The sequence below is a fragment of the Corvus cornix genome, chromosome 3, assembly GCF_000738735.6.
Source record: "Corvus cornix cornix isolate S_Up_H32 chromosome 3, ASM73873v5, whole genome shotgun sequence".
In the NCBI taxonomy this organism is placed as follows: Eukaryota; Metazoa; Chordata; class Aves; order Passeriformes; family Corvidae; genus Corvus; species Corvus cornix.
Window position 1 is genome coordinate 47,802,105 of NC_047056.1, and position 18,030 is coordinate 47,820,134.

At 37.3% G+C, this 18,030-nt stretch overlaps 1 long non-coding RNA gene across 1 annotated transcript; it reads left to right on the forward strand.

Annotated features, from left to right (window-relative positions):
* The first annotated feature begins 965 nt into the window (after positions 1-965).
* Positions 966-2,635, forward strand: LOC109145290. Its single transcript, XR_002046598.1, has 2 exons — positions 966-1,049; positions 2,329-2,635. It is a non-coding gene; the product is annotated as an uncharacterized LOC109145290 (long non-coding RNA).
* Positions 2,636-18,030: the final 15,395 nt, after the last annotated feature.

Consider the following 18,030-nt stretch of genomic DNA (forward strand, 5'->3'; position numbering starts at 1 on the left):
ACTGAATATTTTAGCATTGTATGTTTAAATATTTTGACTGTGCTTTAAAAGGGAATGAAATTCTTATATATCAACTTAGTAGAACAGTAAGACTCATATGAGTGTCTGCTTTTTTTTCTGAAAGCAGAGGCAGAAAGAGCATTTTGCCTATTTTAAATAGCTGAAATCAGATAGGCATCCAGAACTCAATGACAGTCCCAGCAGCAGATAACTTCTGCTCAGTTGGGAAGATAGTGAATGCTTAAGGCAAGAAAGAACTAGTGGAGAAATCTGAGAGAACAGAGACAGGGAGACACAGATTGTGAGGATACAATAATACCATTTATTGAATAACTTGTATTTTTCTTCTTCTCTTCCCTTTAAGTGCTAAGTGTAAAAATGCACTGAAAACAGAGAAGCCAAGCAGCAAACTGAAGGCATTGGAACATTCTTTGCCCAAGAAGTGGCCCTGGTCTTTAAGGGAGCAGGGGTAACTTTCATGAAGCATTACATGCATTCAGAAATATTTTAGGTATACAGATTGAAAGTAGTGGACAGTGGTTAGCAGTACCTGCTAGCCGCACTTTTTCTCTTTAGTAGTAACTGTTGCATTAATTTGGTTGTGTCAACCAAAGTTGCAGCCAACTAGTCCAGTTGGGAAAATTGTAGAACAGACACAGGTAGATTTTTTTTTTTTTTTTTAAATTCCAACCAAACTTAGAGGATGGAGAATACTGCTTTTGACCTGAGAGCCAGAGCATGCAAAGGAAAAATGCACGCATAAGGATTCCAGATGCGTAAGCTGTCAATACACGCCAACTCTATGGTCCCACTGTAATTGTTAATAGGAAATGTTGGAAAAGAAATTTGTTTTCAAAATAAGTCTCCCATCTGTAAAATTATCGAGGGTTCAGGGAATAATGAGAGTCAAATTATTAAATACAGTATTTTCCTGCTGTAATTCTCACTATTTTTTCTTGCAGAGTTTAAGAATCTGAAAAAATGGAACATGCTGGGAAAAGAATGTTTCTTCTGCTCAAGCCCAAAAACTTCAGAAAAGTAGGATATGGGTATGTTTAAAAGTACAGGAACACAAAGGTATACCTCAGCTGAGTTTGGACATCTTGTCCTTTCTGAAGCACAATAAAGGTCAGCAAAAAAATGTGTGTATTTTCTGATGCTGACTGAGAAATGTAATAATACTTGTTGTCTCTAAGGTAAATCCCTCAGTTTCTTGTCCTGAAACCTAAGGTATGAATATCTAGGAGAGCGATAGAAAAGTGCTTGTGGAAACTGAATTGGTATCTATTAAAACTCTGATAGTAACTGAATTATTACCTTTCTGAGAACTGTCTAGGGACTCTCATTCTGATGAATCCTATTGGATCTAGTAAAACCACGAACCTTTTTTTGTTCAGATGGAGGCACTTGTAATAATTAGATGCCTGTTTTCTGAAGTCTTTGAAATGGTCTTTAATGAGAACTTAAAAAATAACCAACATTATATCTGGTAACTATCAAAGTAATTAGAGTTCCTTGAGAGCAAATACTTGGAAATTCTCAGAAAGAGAACAGTGGGAATTTGAGAATCAAACATTATGAAAAATTTGAAAGGTGTCTTCAGCTGAAAGATTCTGTCACTGTACATAGATGTTATCATTATCAACATGCTTATGCATTTTCAGTCATAATCCAAACACTTGTTGCAGCTAGGGAAAAAAAACCCAAGTGGACAGAAAGGTATTGCCTTGAATCAGCCTGTACTATGGCAAAATTCAACTCAGAGGAACTAACACAGAAGAGCAAGCTTCTTTTTAGAATGACATCATGAAACTCCAGGACATAAACATTGTTTTTCCCAAACCAGGGAGACTCAGATCCTCTGAAGAAGAGGGAAGCTGGGAGAGGCAATACCATGCAAACTCTCCTGTTACAAAGAAACTTAAACACGATACTCAACTGGCTGACACCTGTTTGTTCTTAACAAACATAATTTCCTTGATAACTTGCAATCTTAGTCCTTATTTACAGTGATTTCAATATAATTTTTATCCTTTTTGAAGACGCACACGTTCATGGCATTTCAGAAGGAACTCCATCAACATTTTAAATAGTTGATACTACTCAGTACAAGGACTAGAAATACCTTATCATATTTTTTTGTTATTGCATGTTTTGCACAGCAAAATCTCATCAGTATTTCATAAACATCCTATGAATGCTTAATGCACTTAAGTCTATTTTATTTAAATTATGAGTGCTCAGAATATAGAAGAAATTCTTATTTGCTTCTGATACACGGCTTTGTCTCTTGTACTATTAAAATCCATCTATTTTTATTCATTTCAGCTCTTCATATTACCCAGTTCATCCTACTTGTTATTCAAGTCCTCCTCTGCATTGAGATTGACCCCATCTCCATTATATCAGTACATTTCATTTGTGAGTCAAGGTCATTAAAGAGAATATTAAATAAGATTGTTCAGTTGATGAACTCCTCTAATATCCTTTTTCCCTGAAATACTTCCACTTTCAAGATAACTCATCATTCTGGGAAGATAAGGAGGATACATGTAATAGACAATGGGTCAGGAATGAACTCAGTCGCTTGAAGCCTCTTCCTGGAACAGCAATAAACAGAAACCTGTTACTATTATCAAGGACGTTACATATTAATGTTACTGTGGAACTGGTACCTGACCTGTGTCTCATTCTGTCGTCCTGTATGTGGCCTGGCCCTTTGCTATGCCATTACATTTTGTTATACCAAACCTATCCCAAGCTGAGCCCAGCATGAGGACTACTGGAAGCATGGCTTGTGCACACCAGAAAAAGGAACTTGTACCAGCAAAATGCCAGGTGTGGGGTCAGGGGCTGCTGGATAGACCTGGAGAGAAGCTGGGGGATCACTGATGAGAAAGCACTCATAAGCTGCAGGAAAAGAGCTGGTAACAGAACACAAAAATCTCCCAGAGGAGTGGCCTCATGTCCACAGTGACACCAAGACGGTCTAGAGGACAACAGTGTTAGTGAGGAAAGACAGATACCCCCAACTCTTAAAACGTAACCTAAATATTTTCAGAGTATCACAGCATTTGCAGTATCATGATTCTTACTTTTTAGTACTAATATTATGAAATGTTCAGATGATATCATGTATGCAAGTACAATAAAATTCCACAATTCTTAAAGCTTTGATGAAGTGGTTTTATAGCTGTGCAGGAAAATATTGCCCTCTTGTCCTTTGGTGTTGAAGGTCCACCACTATTTAGCCAGTCCATTGGAGCTGGCAGGCCAATGGGGTGAGAAATTAGACACACTCAGCAACGTTGCTTAGATAAAAGCCACTTCTAGGGCTAGTAAGATTGCAGGTAAAGCCAATCTGGCACAAATAAAGAGAAACTGGGAAGAAGGAAAGAAATTATTAGAAAAGCTTAATTGAACTTCTTCAAGCATGTTCCAGCCACTTTCGTGCCTGTTGGCCTATGCAGATTGGCAGTACAGTAAAAGCAGGTGTGGAGAGGAGAGGTCCCTAGGCAAAAGGGAGGCCGAGCAGCAGCTGTGCAGGCTTACAGAGTGTGCTCGAGCTTTCTGGTCTGTAGGCGAATCATGATGTAGAAAATGAAGGAGGGAAAAGAGGTGAAAGCAAAGGTAAAATGGGGAACTGAAATAGACTGGTAGCATCTGAGTGACCTTGATTCAAGCACACTGCCTCACGATATATGGAACTACAAACTGACTTTTGAAGCATATTGGTCTATTTTACAAGGATTTATTGTCAAAAACTGTGATTTGGTTGCAAATAGGCTTACAAGTGTTCATACAGAAATTTGATACAGTCAAGCAAATTCTTGCTTTTCTATTGCTTCTCTGCTGTGGCACAGAAGCCCTGAGCTGGCTTAGAGTGGCTGTGCAGATACATCCCAAAAACAGCCAGGTTGGCACCTTACGTACAGAAAACTGACTTATAGAACAGCCTGATGGTAAGCTTTTCCTGTGACTCAGTTCTTTGGTCAGTCTGAGGAATTTACAATTTTGAGTTAGAGTTAAGCTTTGAGAATTGTTATAAATTGAATTTTAAAAGCCCTTACAAGTACCTCTAAGAAAGATAGCCACAAAATCACAATTTAATTTATTTGAACTTAGAGCCTAACAGTATAATGGAAAAAGAACTGTGCAGTCAACAGCCAAATGAATCAAGACTTAATCTGGGATTTTAACAGAACCTAGAAGAATTAGCAAACCTCTGAAAATCCCTTCCTTAGAAAAATAGGTAAGACCTAGGTTTTTAAAGAAAAGTCAGTTATCAATCAGTTTCCAAGAGTAGATGTTGCATACAAAGTATCACAATTCAAGGTCAGGATTTTGACTAGGTAAATTCTCTTTCATTAGCTATTTTCCTTGGATATTAATCAATGTGAGAAAGCAGCAACTAAAGTCTAGAAGTTACACAAGTGTGATCCAAAAGAAGTTTCCAATGACAGCATCAAGCACTGTATCAGCACAGATAAGAGTGCTTGATTATAAAATCCTCATGAAAATTAAGGACACACTAGTTAAGGAGTGTATCAAAGGTCTGCAAGAAGAAGTCAGGAAGATAAGCAACGTTTCTCAGTAATTTCATTTTAAAAATACCACATTTCCATACTGATGCTTCTTTCTTTGGCCCTTCCTGGGTTACATGATAGTACTACGAAATAGATGAAACTGAAAAAATTTATTTGCTTCATTTCCAACATAGTCTTGCATGAGTTTCTTAGAACACTGAAGCTGAAAAATATTGTGTATGAAAAAGGACAACCGTCACCCATCAAAAAACCAGCATATCTATTTCACAGGAAGGGGAGGTATTAGGTGCTTTTTAGTAAAGGATATGGATTATTGACTGCTTTAAAGGAGGTAACATCAGCTTAAAAAAGCAGCACACCGTTGCAGGAACCCTTTTCACTTGCCTCACCCAGCAGTAAGCAAAGTCATGACAGGGAAATCATGTTTGCATCCCATAAAACAGAGACAGAGAAAGAAAGGCTGGAAACTGCCTCCCTAATCAGCTTCTAAGAGAGGGAAACTACAATGTTCTGCTATAAAAATGATCAGTTCTGCAACATAGCATTCAAGATATAATACTCTCTCTGTGCACTATTCTTACTTAAGTTCTTCCCGCAACTGAATTAAGTGTGATTTTATTAATTAACATTTAAATTTCATATATATGACCTATTTTAGAGCAAACTATTTGTTCACCGTAGGCACAATTCTCCAGGTTTTAAAAATTTCCTTTTTCATGTCTTCTATTTTTACCATCTTCGTAAGTGAAGTAACAAGTGCATGATTGACCTCTTTATGAGAAAAATCTAATGTGTAAATTAGTAAGACATCCTAAGGTTCAGTAACTAAAAGTGACATGAAATTCCCTTTTGCTTTTTAAGCTAATTATCTAATTGATGCATTTGCTTCATTAAGCTTTAGGTTCTTTTTCTTTTTTCAAGTAGTGAAATGCTAGCTGACATGCATTTTAAAGAGATATCACTTTCAATGGCTTAAGACAAATTTTAAAGTAGTGTTTCTTAGAAACTTTCAGCAAATAAGGTTTCAATCATGATTTAATACAATGGCATACCAAACATTTTAAAGGTTGCACAAATACTATTCAGAAGAACACAAGCTGCATTATCCACCTTGAGCATCTTAACACTAGTTGTGCACAAAATAACTTCTTTTCCTGTTGCAAGATGCACAGACTTTTAAAGTGCAGTTTTACAGAACTGAGAAATTAGGCAATTCAACTTAATATACATACACACAAAAATTATTATGCATATTTTTACAAAGGAAAAAAATTAGTACCCAATAAATATAATTATTAAAGCCAGGAGGACAAATTGAACTGTCTGTGAAAGGCCTATTCTCCCATAACAGGTGAAAAGTCTGTTCAACAGAATTAATGTTAATCGTATCAGGATACGATGTATATTTTCAACAGAATAAGGGTTACTTACTGATTTGAGCTGTCATAGGGGATATTGTTGCTTTTTCACAATACTGTTCTTTTTGTTGCACTTTAATAATAGTATTGAATGCAATCATTAAATATAATGAAATGATGTAGTAGCAACACACATTATTGAATCTTCTAGCTAAAAAATGGATTTAAACTTAGCAAAGAACAAAACAGAAATACTATTTTACCTAAGTTTGGAGAGGTATGTTGTCTGTTCTACATGAACTCATTATCTACTCTGTCTGTATCACTAAAGAAAATTATGGCTACTTTTCATTGAAGTTTCTGTTTCAGAAGTAATTAGAACACAGAATAGACTGTAAAGTATCTTAGATTTGTAGAGACAAAAATACTTGTATGTAATTAATGGAATTTTCAGTGAGCCTTCACTAACTACTAGTAAGGTTTATCTGTACCAAGACAGGCAGGCTTCCAGCTACCACTGCCCTTTCCAGTTTCCGTAAACGACAACATAATTACGCAGGGTGGAACCAGGTGTCACACCTATATTAATGTAGCTGAGAAGGAGCATAAGTGTTAAAAGGAGTCAGAATGCAAAGGAGTACTATTTTGGAAATGTGACGAAGAGAAAGTCTGTCAGTTTGAAAGCCACACTGACTGTTGAGCAAAACCTACAAGCAAGTAGACAGAAACCTGTTTTAAATAGGACTCTTGTCTAACATCTTTTTTTAATCTACAGGCATTTAATCTTCTACAATCTGAAGTGTCAGGGTGAAAGGCAAAGCCGATACTTTGCTGCTCAGATCACAGCCCCATTCAGGAAGGTGAGTGTTCAATCCACAACAACCTTCTAGCAGCAACATGGAAGGATCCATTGCCTGGTTAGAAAACGATGTGCACCCTTCTTCAAGGCATCTTACTAGTAGAAATCAGACTTCCATTATTAAATGTTCTTACACTGTGTGGTGGTTTGGTCCTGGCCAGGTGCCAGGTTCTCAGCTTTATTGCTGGCTCTCTACCTCCTCCCCCACAGCAATGTAGGCAGATGGGTAATGGAGGTGTGCTGGTTTTGGCTGGGGTAGAGTTAATTTTCTTCACAGTGGCTAGTATAAAACTTTGTTCTGGATTTGTGCAGAACACAGTGCTGATAATACAGAGATTTTTTTTATTGCTGAGCAGGGCTTGCACAGAGCTTTCTTTTCTTTCTTTTTGTACTGCCACACTGGCAAGGAGACTGAGGGTTACAATCAGTTCACCACATATTATTAATGCTGTTGCTTTCTTCTCAGAAAGAGGAGCCCTTGCCCGGCTACAGCATGGGGTCCCTCCCACAGGAGATAGTCCTGCACAGACTCCTCCAGTGTGAGTCCTTCCCATAGGCTGCAGTTCTTCACAAACACACTGGATTTTTCTCATAAAGAGGTCAATCGTGTACTTGTTACTTCATTTATTTAGGGGCAATAAATAAATAAATAAATAAATATCCGTGTTTCCTTCTGTGCTTTGTGGCTATTATTAGGATAACATATTCCAGGATAAACAGATCCCCTTCTCAACAGAAATTAGTCTGTGAGACCCCAGAGATAAGCCTTTAGGTAAGCTATACCAGCATCGATTTTTTACATGGTTTTGGCTTTCCTAAATCAGATGGATTTGTGCACTTGATGATGTCTCTATATCCCTGCTCAGTCATCCACCCGTTTCCACCTCTTGGCTGCTACCTTCTTTTATTATATCTGGCTTCTGTCACAACTTCCTTGTTCATCCACAAAGGTTTCTTGCTAACATTGCCTCACCTCCTGCATATGAGACTGGACCACTACCAAGCTTGAAAGTGGAGATTCTGGAAAATCAACCTGCTCTCCTGGACCCATCTTCTCTCCAGGGCCATATTCTCATGGTGTTATTCCAAGAAGATCCATCAACATGTAAGAGCCTGTTCTCTTGAAGCACAGTGTTGTGATCCTTCTTTTTGCCTTGTTGAAGCCTTGCAAGATCCTGAACTTCTCTATTTCATGCTCACTCCAGAAAAGGCTGCCCATCCCAGGCTTCAAATTCCCAAGCAAATCTTCCTCGTTTGTAAGTATGTGGTTCTGCAGAGTGGTTTTTTTGTTGGCTAATTGATCACTTTTGTCATAAGTGAACCTTTTTTTCCCTATAATTCACCTTTTTCCTCTGTGATGATGTATCTGCTCAGGAAAGCTTGCAAGGTAAAACCAGCAGAATCATAAAGAATGAGAGTCAAAGGACAAGCGGAATTATAAAACAACAGTTGGTGGTATGGTTTCCTATTAGAGCATTCATGCAGCACTTGAAAACAGCATACATTAAAATGCAGTCAGGTATTTTCTCACACAAATTCATCTCCAGCTGCTCAGCAGGCTTAAAATAAATTTTCTAGCATCTCCTGTGGCAGACACTCTGGTGGTATGCCTAAATTCAAAAATAGTTCAATGGGTGATCCAATGGTCTGCTTATTCTGGTAATTTAATACGACATTGTGTCCTCTCATTGTTCCATGTGACAGCAGCATCCTTTATTTGCCCTGCGTTAGGAAGTTGGCTGTGAAACTCACCGGCATTCAGTCAAATTCTGCAGTGGACCAGACAGCAAAATATAGTTCAGCATTCAGTAAGGTTTGTGGTGTGCACCTGCCACGCTGTGTCACTGTGCTCAGCAAGCCACTTACAGTGGCCCACTCAGAATGCCACTACATTTCTCATTCTGCTTCTGCACTCACAATACCTTCACTTGTAGTCCAAATTATGCAATGCAATAAAACATCTTGAAAGTGGGAAACAAACAGGCACCAAAAATTAGTTTCAGTAACCCTTGCTGTGTGGAAATTGAATGATAACACCCCCCACAGGGTTGTAGAGATTTACAGCTAATCATATCTGTTCATATCAATGATTCACCATTCAGATCCTGGACAGTATGTAAATACCAGGCTCCCTATAGTGTCTCTAATAATTTGCCTATGCTCACTTTCAGCTGGTATTTTTTCCTCCCCAAAACCATTTAATAAGATCTAAAGGTTTGGTTCAAATCAGATTTTAAGTTTTGTGGATAAAAAGACAAGGGATCTTGGATTTAGCACTAAATGCAATATAATTTTTAATGATCTCTTCATTAAAGCCATTACAAAAGAGAAAAAAAAACTTGTACTACACTGCACAAAAACCTTTAAACTTTCATTAATCAATAGTTTAACATTGCTATATATGATTCACTTGTACCAATGTGAATTTAATAAGAGAAAACTTGAAAAGAATTTGGGGCTTTAAAGGAATTTAGCTACAATGTGAGATGCCTCCATAGCATGATGGGAAGTTGTGGGTGCAAAGATCAGACAGAGGTTTGTAATTTAAAAGTTGTGTATGTACAAGAAATATATGTATTTTCTTGGTGTGGTAGTGAGAAAACAGACAGTTAACCATTAGACATTCTCCTTCCCCTTTGCAACTTTAAATGTGTCAGACTGATACATAAGGATAGAAATTCCAACAGATTTTTTTCTTTTTTTTCCCCTTTATTTTTTCCCCCAGCATCTCAGCTATTGAAAACTTCCACAGCTTTTTGTTCACTTTGGATAAAACAGAATTTTAGCAACTTGACCATGGGAAAAAAAAAACAATCTCATAATCAAAAATATGTTACTTAAAGATGCACACACACACATCTCTTAACAAGATGCAGCCACTGCATCTCATCTACACATTAGCAACCCTATCATGATCAGCTTGCTCATGTGCAGCAGCTTCTCCTAGTTTCTTAACTTCTCCACTTCCAGGGCAGAAATTTCACTATATGCTTTCCATAGGCAAAATATTTATACATATTTCAGGTTTTCTTTGAGAGATTCACCATCTTTCACTGACCAAGTCAACAGGAAGCTTTTCCTGAAATTATTACAGCCTTTATTCCTGCTGGCTGCATCTCACTTCTGCCTACTCACTGCTAAACACAGCCACTTCCAGGTAAGTTTGAGAAAGTGAAAATAAAGTAAACCCACGTTTGTGTGCTGTATATCACTTTTACTATGCAAATGATTGTTTAGAGAAGAATAAAAGGCTGTAAATATTTTGAGAAGTGGGCCCCCAGTGCCTCTTCAGTCTGCCAAACGGCGGCGCGTGCTTTGTAATTATGTAATATAGAGAATACCAGCTGGTTTGAATTGTTCTCAGGGGCTTTGGATGATATCGAAATGCTCAGCTCCCCCAGTGAGAGCCATAATCAAGCAAGTAATACCGTAAAGTCAGACCAAATTGACATTGAGTTGTTGGCTCTTAACACACTTTAAACCAGATGTTAATGCTGTACGCTGTGATTTTGAAGTTTTTTTGTCTATTCTTTCCTTAGATAAAGCACTATTTCTCTGAAAAAATAATGTTCTTGCATATAGACACTCTCTCAGATGTTGCACTTTACATTTTCTGAAGAAACAGCCAGATGTTTATTTTCCACTGCTATGGCACAGAATAGAAGGGGTACTTGTTTTGCTGTCAAAGTGGTTTTGGGAGGCAACCAGCCCAGACATTGTTATGTATTCAGCATGACAATGGCTTAAAGTGGAGTCTTAGGAGCAAACTTGTCAATTCCTACAGTGGCACTTAGTAAGAAGAAGTGGTAGCTTTTTGTTAACATGTAAAAATTAGCAAGCATCTTCATTAAAAAGTTTTTGCAATAAGTTCTCCACTGCTTTACAAAGCAATAGACATTTAGAACATCTCAAGACCTTGCAGTCTTTAGATCTTCACAAAAATGTATTAACTATAATATTATATCCATTTTGTGCAATCTAACATAGAAAATGAGAAAGGTCTCAAGCTGTTGCTGCAAATCCTCCCCTCCTGAAGCATCACAATTAAAGCACTCGCCATAGAGATAATGTCTTCCTTCACAATTTTCTTAATAATTTTTACAGCATGCTGAGACAACCTGCAACTTTTATGAGAAGGCAAAGAGCTCCTTTCCTTTCCATACAACACACTCCCAGGTCAAAGACTCTGTAAGCCAAAGAATGAATTGGGAACCACTCACCATGTTTTCTATGCCTGTGACTGTTAGTGGAGCTGAATTTAACTACATAGGCTGCTCTTCTTGCTGCTTATAGTAGCAAGTTAAAAAGCTACATCTCACCTCCAGCAGGTGTCTATTGCAGTAGTGGGATTGTCCTAAGAGCACACTGCACTGGACTGGACTGTATGGACTGGACTCTACGGACTGGAGACCCAGTAATCAGCTGGGTGGCCCAGCTCACTGCCTGGGTGCTCAACAGCCAATCCTCCCACACAACCAGGGAAAATTTTACACAATGCCCATGCAAATCCTATTCACAATTTATAATGTTCTCACAGTATTAGCCAAAAATCTGCCAAGTCTGAAGGACCCAAAAATGTCTGCCATGTATTACATGTATCATGAGACCAGTCTAAGTTCCTCTTCATCCTCACTCCCCTCCTCCTAGCCTTACCAGTTTGCCACTCTGATCCCTTGACAGCCATACTGCTGTCTGATCCGGGATGTGGGAAACTGAGTGCTGTGTGATTACATGTGCTGTTAGACAAAGCCACTGCATAAGGGATAGAGGTCAACAACTTTGTTGGAAAAAAAAATGAAAGAAATGCAAAAATGTCCTAACCCCCTGCTGCATATTATAATATCCCAAGGTGAATCACAGTGACATTTCCTCCCTGAGACGCAAGTATAGCACAGTTTTTGTAAAAAACGTACAGCAATTCTTCCCCCAAAATCAGTATAATACAATTTTATCCTCTTGAATCAAAAGCACTAAAAACTGTTCTGTGTATTATCAGTAGCCTCCTTCCAGATAGCCATGTTAAAACAGCAAAGACAAGCCCCTAGGTAATAGAAATAAACACAACCAATTATGTTATCAATTATTCAGATGGATAACTACTTTAAAGAAGACAACACAGCTGCTTAAATAATTAATAATATTTAAGACACTAACAAACTACAATGTCACTTAGGATTTTTATGGTCTACTGGGCAAGTATTTTTTGAAAGAGCACATAAAAATAAAGGAGCGTTTGAAAGACTTCTATTTGGGTTATGGAAAGATTGTATCAGTATTTCAGGTTAGATTTTAAAGCTACTTTCCACAATAATGTTCTATCCCAAATGACCTGTTTTAAAAAAATATATGTTAGCCTTGTATTTTGTTTTCTATTGGGCCTATCTTTTTTCTCTTTTCCTTATCAGTTACATTATTTTCAGTATATAAAAAACTGACTTTCAATCCTTCTTTTCCCAATGGAAGTCCATATCAAAATGGAAATGTGTTGGGAATGGGTGCTGAGATAGACCTCTTTCTTGAATTTACCTGGAATTAAAAAAAAAAAAAAAAAAAGAAAAAGAAAAAGAAGATGTCCAATCAGCTCTTGCATACATAAAAAAACCCCAGTTCCTTTTGAGGAATGAAACAAAAATAGATGCAACTGCCTTTTTGTGTGTAGGATACCAACTCTACTATTATTATCTGTTGTATCAGTTTTTGTTAGTTCCGTTTATACAACAGAGAGGAGGGACAAAGAGATTTTTGCCTTGATGAGCACTCAGAAATTTCTTAATTTCTTTGCAGGAGTGCCTAAAATTAGACTAAATCTACTCTTTGATATCCAAAAGGCTTGGCTTTTTGGCATGAGTAACTAAAGCTCTCTTGTGAGGCATCCGTCACCTTATAAAATAACTGAAGGTAGGTTTTTATTCCGTGTCTATTAAAGAATGAAAGCATCTCTAATTTAGTAGGACAATTCCTGTATCATTTAAGATTAACATCATTACTACAGACATGTGCCTTTTCAAGCCCAAGATCCTGTGGCAGGTTTGATACACATTATTTCCAGAATTAACCTGGAGTTGAGTGTAGTTTCTGAGCTATAGTTTCAGAGGAAAAAATGTAAGCAATAAAAGGTAGTTACCCCCCAGGTTTCTTTCCCAGAATCTTCTCCTGCAACCATGCTTCACTGATTGCTTGTGATTCAAGGACATGACTGTGCAGGAAATTCGTCACAGCAGGCTGGAGGGGTGTTCCATTTATGTTCAAAAAACAACAGACTCCACAGTAATATGTCTTCAGCCTTGCTCCAGCACAGCAACTACACAGCAAACAGCTCCTCAGAAAGTATCAACACCTGACTTCCAGAGGGAGCAAAATGATTTTTGATTCACGATGTGATGCCTGGCCTACTGATACAGGCATATTTAGAATAGGGTTTGAAAATGGAAGCAATTTAAAGACACTGATGTTTAAGGTAATAAAATCTTGTTTCAAAAGATACATGCAATTTTTATGTCAGATCTTAATTATCTGCAAGAGGACTATGTAATTTCTTTGACTAAACTAATAAATATGGTTGCTTCGGTAAAATTTATTTTATTTTACATGTATTGTTCATTCTGAAAAAAATCCCCGCATTTCTGATTTTTTTTTTTTTTGGAGCTGCTTCTCTCATGATTTTTAGGAACTCATTTAATATTCTGTGCAAACGACTAAATATTAAATATGTTACTGCTTTGGTAAACCTAAAAATAAGCCATGTTCTTTTTTCCAGCACAACTACACAGTGACTGAACTGGAACAAATAATAGGTTTCAACTAGATGACATTTCTCCTTTTTTATCACCACTTCCCCAAGGGCTGTATGCCAAATTGGAGAATGATAAAGTAAGGGGAAATTATTTAGTAGAATGGATGTTATCAGGAACATGGGAATGAGATCTAAGATCAACCAGAATAAAATCACAGATGGCAGGTATACAGCCACTATGAAAAAGGCTTTTAGATATAGTAACATGAGAATACTTAGCAATAGTAAAAACTTCAGTTATTAATAGAAATGATAAAATTTCATGACATGCCAACAAGGCTCAAGTATTCAAGTAATACTTGAATTTACAAAGAGCACAATATGGTACTCATCACATGAGAATGCACAAAGATTTTTTTCACTATGTGAGTAAATTAAGGGTATAAATACACGATATGGACTAGGCAAAAGAATTACTTAAACTGCTTCTTTTTTATAATGACCTCTCAAAACTCTGTGCAGATGAGTGGAGAGATACTTCAACCACTGCTACTAGTTTTTATAGAAACCCCTTAATTTCAAGATACTTAAGAAATTTGAAGGCAGTCTAACATTTCATTATGCAACAAAGGCAAACAAAGAAGTATGAATACCATGCATAATGAAAGAAAAGATTGCCAAAGATTTGATTTCTAGAGGATGGGAATACAGTTAAACACGACATTTGTGGTTCTGTAATGAAAGTCTTGGCAGCCATACTTAGTTCTACTATTTTAAGAGGTTATAAATTGGTAACTACAAACCTGGGATATTCTTAGAATTTTGCATTGATTCAGCTAGAATCACATTCACTACTAAATATAAAATAATGCAACACCAGACAATACCAGTAAATAATGCACTTGGCATACTAAGTGATCTAAAATTATCTAATATCTAATCATTCTCAAAATGCTGAAAGTGCAGTTTTGTAATGTTCAGTACTAGAGACGATCCCATTAAATATTTTAGAATAGCATGAAGGAGTAAATAAAAAAACCCAACAAACAAGATTGCTGATTTTTCAAATTACACTAAGAATGCTTGTAAATTCAGATATGCAGGAGAAAATAGTGCATAGAAACCAGTTACTGGGCAGGCAGCACATCTAGAAACCACGAATATGGCCCACACTAACAGAACAGGAGGTTTGAACTCTGGAAAATGATGAGGCTGGAAAAGGTTCAGAGAGAACATAAGCTCACAGGTTAATGTTATGATAGAATGAAATTCTTGGGCAGGAGCAAGAAGTATTAAGCAGAAATAATGACTGACACCACCACAGTGCTAAATTGACATTAAGAGCATTTCACATGTACTTGGCATGCATAAGCCAAAAATTATTTTCAGAAACTGAAGAAACTCCAGGGAGAATTTAAAAAAATAATTTGGTTTTGGTATCTCTGCATAAAACATTCAAAACCGATCCATATGCACCATACATCAAGAAAATGATTTCAAGATGATCAGATAAGCAGCTTTTTGATTTTTCCTTATCCTGCTCCAGTGCCTCTATCCCACCCCATGCCTGAAAGGTGCTACTGTCTCACACAGCAGTTCTGCAGGTAGGAATCATGCCAAAAATGATGGGATACACCCTCCTCACCCCATGTATTTTCTGACACCCTACATGAAAAGTGAGAACAGAGAGTGGACTCCTCAGCTGGAAACAACCCTGGGTCAGGTTGCAATGGGCAGTACTAATCCCTGAAAAAAGAAAGAAATAGATGGAGCCAGACAGTTCTGATGGGAAACTGGCATGACGTTTTTACAGTGGGAATGCACAGGTACCAACCACTCTGAGCTCAGGTGTTTGGCACTTCAGTCTCCCAGTTTGTGCCCATTGAATGGCGTCTCCATCCAGAAGCAGTAGTGAGGGAAGCTTGGGAGAAAGTCATACTGTGTTTGCACGACATATCCACACTTGCTTTCCATGATGAGTCAATTCAGCATTAGCTGCTCTGGAGAAACACTGATTGTCTGACCCTGTTCAGGTAAAAATCTTACCAAGAGAAAAATCTACTTGCAAATTAGTGGTGTTTTACAGGCTATCTTTTCAAATTTTATTTCTGAAATGGGAAGATGTGGATTGTTATGAAAGTTTTTAAAAGATTAAGAGAAAAACATATTTAGGTTTTTCTGTAATTACTGTAAGACATTCAGCATTTGCCTTACAGATTCCCTGGAAATACAGTAACTTTCCATCACTTATATGACAGGTGAAGTCAAGAACACCCCCCACGTGACTGCTGATTGTGTGAACTATGAACTATTACGACCACAAAAGCCAAGGAAATTGCCCCTCAGGAACAGAATACTGACATACCTATTCCTAAGTCATATACAGAAAATTTAATATAGGAGATACTTGCCATATTTGAGCTGTGATAGGAATTTTTTCCTCTCTACACTTGTCCCTCCATTAGTAAGTGCCTTTAGACTCACCCATCTACAAATACCACAGAAGTTTAAAGACTTACAAAGATTTACCCATTAGAAGAGCTGCTTTCAGTCAGAACCATTAGCACGGGAAGAAATAAGCCTTCTAATTAGGCATTTAGATATATTTTCAAAAAAAAAGATGCAATTATTTAAAAGCTATCAAATGAACAAACACTGCACTGAATGAGTCTTCTGTTGTTTGCAGCGTTATTAAAAGTTACAAAAAACTGCACTTTTATGGAAAAAACCAAAATGCAGATGGGTTGGTGGGGAATGGACTGTAACTGGTTATAAATCAAATTAAATTCTGAATTAGCATGCATTTTAAACTCTTTCTTCCACTTCAGTCTCTGTTCTTTTGCACACAGAAAGCTTGGTGAAAGTTGGAGGAATTGAAAGAACCCAGTACAATACACCTTCATCTCAGAGTCCTGTATGAGATAACATTTCCTCTCACCCCAGCTCAGAGATCATGCTGCTCAAGAAGCAGGATTTTAAGGACTTTGAAAGCTGATATTTTAGATGTTAGGCAGCTAATATCTTTTAAGCACCTGGCAGAGAAGTTTAATCTCTTGACCAATCATTTTTATGTGTACCTGTCCTACAGATTCAGCATTCAGGTTGTGCACTGTTGGAAAAAATACCAAATACTTCTGTGGCAATTCTTTGTTGCAAAGGCTTTATTTGTTAATGCTCACATAGATTGTTTTGCTTCAAGTTATAAATGAGGTTAGCCAGCATCCAAAGAACTCGTCTCACAGTAAAAAATGGTTCAAATTAATCTTGTGGTCTACAAACTGATCCTGTGGCTGGGCACTTACTGCAGCTCATACAGCCTCAACTTCTCAGAAGTACAATTCTACTCATGCCAAGGCCCTAAAAAGGCAGCTACACTTTCACGAGAGAACAGGAACATCCTTTTATGCCAGAAATACACAATATGAAAGCCACAAAGGAGAATGAGAAATATAGGTCTCACTTTTCTAGGACTGCTGTTAAAAAACCCCTCATTTTCCATAGCTTTCATTCTGTGCGACTGCGAAGGAAACCCAAAAAGAGAGTGTGAGATGGAAAAAAAGAGCTAGCAAAGGGATTCTTAAAGGATAGAAGGTCTTTCAAATGATAAGAAAATATATGTGCCCTCTCAGATGTGGAGAAGAATACAAGGATTAGAAAGGAAGAAAACCCAGTGAGATGAGGCAGAGGGTTACAAATGCAATACATGGAAGCAAAGCAAGCAGGTAATTTTTACAACAGAAGAGATCTTGAGCAGTGAAAATATAGCAATATACATACGGGAGGCAAAAAGAGGTGTAAATATATTGGGTGGCCATAAGATATAGAAAGATGTCATAGCTTGCAAGGAGAGAATAAACAAAGGAACAAAGGGTACACCTCTTAGAAGGCAGATGGGAAGGGATATTTTGAAGTGGAAAGTATGTAGGGATGGCATGAAGAATGATTTACAGGAAAAATATCAGGAGGCTTCAGGCAAAAGGAAAATAGAAATTTGGCTTGAAGGGGAATGAAAGAAATGCTTAGTAGAAGGTTTGGGTTTTTTTAAAAGATGTAGCTTCAGAATGAAATGGCTAATAAAGAACAATTGATAGAAAAATTGTATGGAAAATATGGGTAGTTTAAGGAAGACATTTCAAGGAATTGGTATTGGAAGGGATTTTTCCACTTCAAAATGCAGACTATGTACTCAAGAGAGATGCCTGAAGCACCCAAGATTGGGATGAAACATTTGAGTGGGCCTAAAGAAACATCAGAAGCTAAACCAGAGATGCATAAAGTGGAGAGAAGTAAATGAATGTTGTCAACCAGAGATACAAATATTACCTGCAACCATGACAAATGGTAGAACCAACATTAACCAATCTAAACCTCCTAATTAAGCAATTAATCAATCAAGGCAACATATAAAGAAATCATATTTAACAGTAGCTAGCCATATTTTCTCAGGATGAACAGCCACGAGTTTCATAACTTCCAGAGGTCTTCAGCATTCCCACCTGCTACATTCTATTTTTTTCATATGCTGTACACCTG